Source organism: Neomonachus schauinslandi, chromosome 13 (genome assembly GCF_002201575.2).
Source record: "Neomonachus schauinslandi chromosome 13, ASM220157v2, whole genome shotgun sequence".
In the NCBI taxonomy this organism is placed as follows: Eukaryota; Metazoa; Chordata; class Mammalia; order Carnivora; family Phocidae; genus Neomonachus; species Neomonachus schauinslandi.
This window is the reverse complement of record NC_058415.1, coordinates 45621565-45628909: the sequence shown is the minus strand read 5'-3', so window position 1 is coordinate 45628909 and position 7345 is coordinate 45621565. Positions and strand designations below refer to the sequence as shown.

At 37.1% G+C, this 7345-nt stretch overlaps 1 protein-coding gene across 1 annotated transcript in view; it reads left to right on the top strand.

The window, feature by feature from the left end:
* MLLT3 (MLLT3 super elongation complex subunit) overlaps positions 1 to 7345 on the top strand; it is a 282058-nt gene that overhangs the window by 2335 nt on the left and 272378 nt on the right. The gene's annotated exons all lie outside the window — the stretch shown is intronic.

The window sequence follows — 7345 nt, the reverse complement described above, 5'->3', positions numbered from 1 at the left end:
GGGAATAAACAGCTTGCGCCTTTTTTTTTTTCTCCTAGAGAAATTGAGATTTACCTGTGTTTTAGCAAGGAATGCATGGGATGTAGTTATTGTTTCGTCTTGAGAAGTCGCCTCTCTTTAGGGTCTTCTCTGCCTTCCACTGGGTGCCGGTTGTCACAGATTTTACTTTCTGTGGGTTAGCCACCCCTACCCGGCACCATCAGCATTTTCTGCTTAGTCGGGGCGAGGCGGGGTGGGGGGGTGGGGGGTGGGGAGCGGCTTACTCGTCCCTAGCCCCCGATGGCACTTGATTGCTCCTTCGAGTTTTGAGCAGCGTTCCGAAGTCTCTGCCCCATGGGATCTGCGGGGAAGAGGGTCCCTGCAAAGGTCGAAGCTAAGTTTCAGAGGAACGATGTGGTCCTGCCTTCTGCTTCAGTCCTTCCCCACCTTGGTTTTTAGCCTGGAACTCTGGTTTGCATAATCTAGCTCAGCCCCTCTGCTCCCAAACATTTTCCATAAAGGGCAGGACAGTTTTGAAAAAAAGAAACGGGGTGTTATTTTGGAAGAAATTTAAAGAGGGTTTGAGAAATCCGATTTCTATTCCCTTCAGCCTCCGGAAAGCTACTGTCTGGTTGTTTTAGTTGGATTAGTGGAGGTAACAGTACAAATACAATAAGGTGCTTTGTTTGTGAGCAGGTTTATTTATCTAACTCGACACAATGGTTAGTAGTTATCTTCCATTTGATCCGTAATCTTTATTGGCATCTAGAACTCCTGCAGTTTCTTAGAGTAACATCATAATAAATCCATTCTGCTTAGAGCTACTGGAAATTATTGAGCATTGAGGAGCTGAATAAAGAAAGGAGAAATGCTGTGTGCCTTCGAGGTGGCAGAGGTTTGTGTTGATGCTTAGTTTTGTTTCCAGAGCTCATGTAATGGGTTGTAAGATTGTATGTTTTGCCTTTAGTGGTTTGTTGTATAGCTCTTCTTGAAAACTTGAACAGTTGAATTTGATGGGCTTTGCTGGATGGTTAATAAATGAATCCAGCCTCTAATAGAGGGGTAGGAATATGCATGGCCTCTAGGAAATAACATTTCGATTTTGTTAGCCTTTTAGATCAGAATATAGCCAGAGATCTTTTACTTCATATGTCCTCACCACTGTAATTAGGATGAGGATTGTCAAGTTTCTGTCACTGTGTGAGGGTGGGTGTGATGCTTTTTCCTCTCCCTCTCCTCACCGCAGAGGAGTTTAAACAAAAGAAACCACCTTCTAAGATCCTTGGTATCCACTGTTAGGACTACTTGGCTGCTACTCACTTCGAAATGAAATACATGGAACAAAAAAAGCAATATTTATTGTATTAGGAAAACTAAGTCAGTTGGCAGAAGATGTAGCTCTTAAGATAACTTTGTTTAGGCGCCTTAACAATCAAGCAATTGGCATTATGAAATTAAAGATGACCAACCTCCCCAGATTTCACCACTGTTTCTGTGCTTCATTGTGTCTGTGGAGATGTTCCCCTGCATTTCCCCTACTTAATGATTTTCTGTCCAGCCCGAGGGAACATGAGGGTGCTGCCCGGCAAAGCCCACACCTGGGAGTTGTTGCTAGGCGTGGTAAGCTGCTTGATAACAACTGATGTCTTAGGCGTCTGTACTGAGAGATGCCTGCTTGCTGGTTGGACTCTTCAATTTTTTATTTTCAACTGTGGAGTTTCTTTATGTAGTCTATAAGCCATTGTTTTAAAATGTTTATTTTTGGATTTTTATTTGTATGTGTGCTTCCCACGATGTGACAAGTCCTGGGAAAAATGCCAGTTTACATAGCCCAGGAGAGACCTTGTCATACTGTAATTACACATGATTCAGATTGCAAGAGAAGGTTTCTCTGTTCATTGGGAATAGTTGTAAATTCAAGTAACACCAAACATGCCACTTAATCCTGGGACTTATTTTTGGGCTTATAACATCTTTCAAAATGATAAGAATAAATACAGAATAAGGATGCCAGGCATTGCAGAGTCTACTTCTGTACCTTTTAAGGTGCTGTATTTGCCATTTTATAGATCTGTGAGAAATTGGAAAATGGGAGAAACTGCAAGAATGGCTTTGTGAAAAACCTGAGTTACAAGATACTTAAAAGAAATGCACATATGCCAAGCTGTAAGTGGCTATTGATAATGACAGATTAAATCACTTTCACTATATACAGTAGCTGATAAACAGAAGTGGACCTTCGCACTGAGGATGAACTGCTCAGCCACGAAGATGGATGAGTCCTTAGTTTTGTAAATCTTTGGTTTGGAAAAGCAAATTGATTTTCAGGTGGATTTCCTTTATTTCACAGTAATATCATGAGAACTTGTAGAGGAAGAAATTCCAGTATTTTCAACTTGTTGCCTAATGAGAATTACATGTACCATTTCAGAATTGAGCTAATTGGACTTGAATTAATGAGGGCTTACTCTGTCCCGAAGATGGGTTGGAGATTTTCAACTTAAAATTACTAGCACAGAGTCCTAGAAGAGAGATTTTGATGAGATAGTGAAGCCTGGAATATCCATTAGCCGGTACAGAATAGTCAGGTCAGAGTATAATGCATTTTAAAACTATCTACCGCGAAAAAAGACCATATCTTATTTACTAGTACCAAAGATTATAATAGTCTGATATGACTGAAATGGTCACATTCAAAACATTTCATTTAAAATATTAATGTTTTCATTTTCAGTATGATGTGAATTTGAATGAACTTTCTTTCCAATTACAGCCATTCTTAACTATTGCAGTCTGTTCCACTGACATTTATAATATGAAATCTGTTGCTTATTATTTTATGTAAGCTAATTTGGCCACTGGCATGATTTGATAGCTTCTTATTTGTAGCCCTAGTCCTTTGAGTGGGCAGATAAAGCATAATAAATCCACACTTAGAACTTTCCTTTGATTTAAATGGTTGAGCTCAGCGTTACTGCGTAGTTCTGATTTGTGTTAAGGAGTCTTCTGAAATAATTTGGGTAACTTTTTATCAGGGTACCTAAAATTGGAGACCAAAGTAGTTGAAGATACTGCGTGCACCTGGTGTGTTTTCTCTTCTGAGGTATTTAAAAGGTTTCAGGAAAAAATAAAGATGGGTAACTATTCTGATACATTCAGTGAGTGTTAGAAGATTTGTGTAGAATTCTGTATGGAATTAAGATGACCACTGACAGCAGTTCTACTCCTTGGCATTTTGAAGCAACATACGGCATAATTTTCCAAGGCACTTAAAAGCTGAATTATTGAAGGAAATCTCATATGCTGTTAGTGGGAATGTAAATCGGGCACGGACATTTTTGGAGGGCATTTGGCAACATCTATTAAGATTTTAAATGTTTACACCCTTTGACCCAGCAATTTTACTTCCAGGGATTTTCCAACAGATATAGCTTTACAACTACACAAAGTTACAGCATATTTCTTGTGACTTTTTTAAACAGCAGAAATTTGGAAGCAAGCCATATAGGGGACCCCAGCTGGGTACAGTTAAATGATAGTGATCTATTAAAGGGGGTAAATCTAGGGGCGCCTGGGTGGCTCAGTCGTTAAGCATCTGCCTTCGGCTCAGGTCATGATCCCAGCGTCCTGGGATCGAGCCCCACATCGGGCTCCCTGCTCTGCAGGAAGCCTGCTTCTCCCTCTCCCACTCCCCCTGCTTGTGTTCCCTCTCTCGCTGTGTCTCTGTCAAATAAATAAATAAAATCTTCAAAAAAAAAAAAGGGGGTAAATCTATTCGTAGATGCAGGATGATCTGCAGGAGATACTAAGTGAAATAAGGCAAGTCGCTAAATCAGTGTGATCCCATTGAAAAAAATACGCCTATACAGATAAAAAATGTATGTGTGTATGTGTATAAGTAAATGAATTTTGGATGAGTGGGAACCCAGCTCCTACCAGTAGTTTTCTCTAGTGGGTGCTCATGGTGTTGGCAGTGATAGGAGGTTGTTTTGTAGTGTTTGATTTTTTTTTTAAAGTTAATTCTATATATTTAAAACATTCCAGTGAGCACTTATTACTTCTTAAGACTAAAAGACAAAGACTAAAGACCCAATATAGAACTATCTTGGGTAGATATTGTTGCTCAGTGGTGAGGAGTTAGGGTTAGGAATTACAGACTTATATTCAAAAGCTGGCTTGAGAGACTCCTTCTGTGATCTTTTTCTTAAGATTTTATTATTTGAGAGAAAGAGTGTGAAAGAGAGCAGGAGCAGGGGGAGGGAGAAGCAGGCTCTCCGCCAAGCAGGGAGCCTGATGGGGGACTCAATCCCAGAACCCTGAGATCATGACCTGAGCTGAAGGCAGATGCTTAACCAGCTGAGCCAACCAGGTGCCCTACTGCTTGTGTGATCTTGAGCAAGTCCTTTCTGTGTCTGTTTTCTCATTTGTGTTCTCACCTGTGTTCCTGGAATGATGGAAGAATAGGACCATTACCTCATAAATTGAGGATTAAATATGAATCAGCTGTTCTCAAATTTATTGTTCTGAAGACTGCTTTACACTGTTAAAAACTGCGCCCCCTGCTTGTGCTTGCTCTCTGTCAAATAAATTTAAAAAAAAAGAAAAGAAAAGAAAAGAAAAATTGACTCCAAAGAGCTTTTTTTATAGAAGTTATATCTATCAATATTTACGATATTAGAAATTAGGCCTGAAACATTTAAAAAGTTATTTATTAATTTGCTTAAAGATAACAATAATCAACCCATTAAAGGTAGCATGTGAATAGTATCTTAATGAAAAATGCGTATTTTCAAGAAAAAGGAGAGATGTGGTATTTTACTTTTTTGTGTACAAATCTTTTTGATATTTTGAAATAACTGGATCAGCTTATGTGCTTCTGCATTCAGTCTGTTGGGTTATCACACATCATGTAGCCTCTGGAAACACAGTACTCTCATGAGAGAATGAGTGAAGGAGGCAAATAATGTCTTAGAGTTGTTATAAAAATAGGCAATCCCTGGGAAAGGTTTTGGGGATCTTGGGGTCCCCGAATACACTCAGAGAACGTCTGATATAAAATATTCACAGAACCTGGCACAGATCAACTGCCCTACTAATATGTGGAAGCTCATTTTTTTAAAGCCGTTATTATCATTGCTGATAAAAACATTTAATGGAAAGAGGAAAGAAGTCTTCCAAGATATTTGCATGGTTAAATTCCATTATAACAATTATCTAACAATTTTTTTCAGAAAAGGAAAATCCAAACTTGGGTTTTAGTGGATATATTTTATAGTTAATGTCAGTGTCCAGTTTATGGCATATTATTTGTATAAGCAGAAGCCTTTTACATTTGTTATTTTAGGTGACTCTCTGTAGAACTACCTCTGTGAGGTAGACAGGGCAGGGGTATCAACTGGTTTCATAATTTTACCTTAAAGATTCTTTGTTCTTTCTCTTGGTTCTTTCAAGTTTCCTTCCAGTGGTCTTCTACAGGCCAATTCTTAGCCCTTAAGTTGTTTTTCTGGTTAACTATTACAGATGACCCCTTCTACTTAACATAGCTTTTACAGTTCTAAGATGCAGAAAATTTTTTTTTCTTTCTTTCTTTTTTTTTTTTTTTAACTCTCTTAGTGACTTACGTCTGCAAAAGATAACTTGGAAAGCTTAGATACTTGGGTGGGGAGGAAATGTGAAACACAATTGTCCCACTTACATAATTAAGCAAAGACTTGGTGTATTACTGAACTTTAGACTCTAATATTTATTGGACAGTTTTTAGAATAATTTTGATCTCTGATCTCAGGGTTTCTCACTGTCCCCATGGAAGTAATACTGAATTCTATAATTTTTTTCCCTTGGCTTTTAAACTTGCTTGATTTTATGTTTTACTCCTCAAACAAGAAGCTGCCTTGTAGAAAGAGAAATTCTCTTGTTTCAGTGATACATATTAATATTCTTTGGAAACATTTTGCTTTGTGTGTGTGGCCAGAGTAGTTTATCCTCTTCCTTGTAACATACATTTTCATGCTTTAATCTTTTATTCTCTTGTATTTTGTGGGTCTCCTTATTCCTGTTGTGCTGTATTCATTTTTGAGACTATAATTTGTCTGGAAAGAGTCCATTGATATTATAGGTAATTCATTAGTTTTCTTAAACTTACAGATATAGAACTTGTACAGTGTACAGTCTGGCTTTTATGAGGAACCCATATATTTTTTACATGCAATTGAAAATAGTGTTATTTTCTTAACTTGCAGGTGTGTTCATTATGAAAAATCAAACCATAGAAATATAAAGAAAAATTACCTGAAAATTCTTTATAAGAGAACCATAAGAAATATTTTAGTAGATATCTATATCTATATATACAAACACACACATGTTAACTATAAGTTAACCTGAATTCATTCAACAGGTAATTTTTGGACTTCCTGTGTGGCTAGAACACTTTTAGGAGCTGGGGTTACAGCATAAGTGAACATTCCTACCCTCCTGGTATATGGGGAAATACCATCTTTTCAGAGCTGGATTTTATGGTATTACATCAAATATACATTTATTACAACTTCACATGGACATTTAGATTGTTCTTAGTTTTAATTTGTTATGAATAATGCTATGATGAACATCTGAGACATTGATTTTTATGGTTTTTCTTGTAATTTCCTTGTGTTAAATTTCCCAGAAGGGAGATAGTTGAGACAAGGTGTATAGATTTTAAATTTTGATAAACGCATTACCAAACTTTACTCCAAAAAGGTTGTACCAGTTTATACTTCCCCAGGGGTTGGGAGAATTCCCTTTTCCCCACATGGTTGCCAATACTGGGAATTAACAGTTTGTTTGTTGTTGTTGTTGTTGTTGTTGTAAATCTTTGTCAATTTGCTGGATGAAGCAAAACTTCATTTTTATTTGCATTTATATCACAGTGCTGCATATCTTTAGGTATGTGTATATTTACTATTTGTTGTTTATGATATGCCTGTTTTGTGCCGTTGTTGTATTTCTCAGGAAAAAACACGCAAAAAACCCCAGGAAAATACAAAGGAAAGAATGATATAACAAACATTCACATCCCCACTACCAAGGTTGAATAAATGTTTACATTTTATCATATTTGATTCTTTGTTTTGATTTTAGAGAATTAGGTATTATAGATACAGCTAAAGTTTTTAGATGCTTCCCAATCCTTTCTTTCAACTCTTCAGACTTTCTTCCATTCTGTTTATGTACATTCGCACTTTTATACTGCTGCAAGTAATAGTATATTATGTTATAAAATCTCCATGAAGAGTATCATACTGGATGAATCCTTTTTTAAAATTGAGATATAATTTGCATACTATAAAATTTACCCCTTTAAAGTGTAACATTCGGTGGCTTT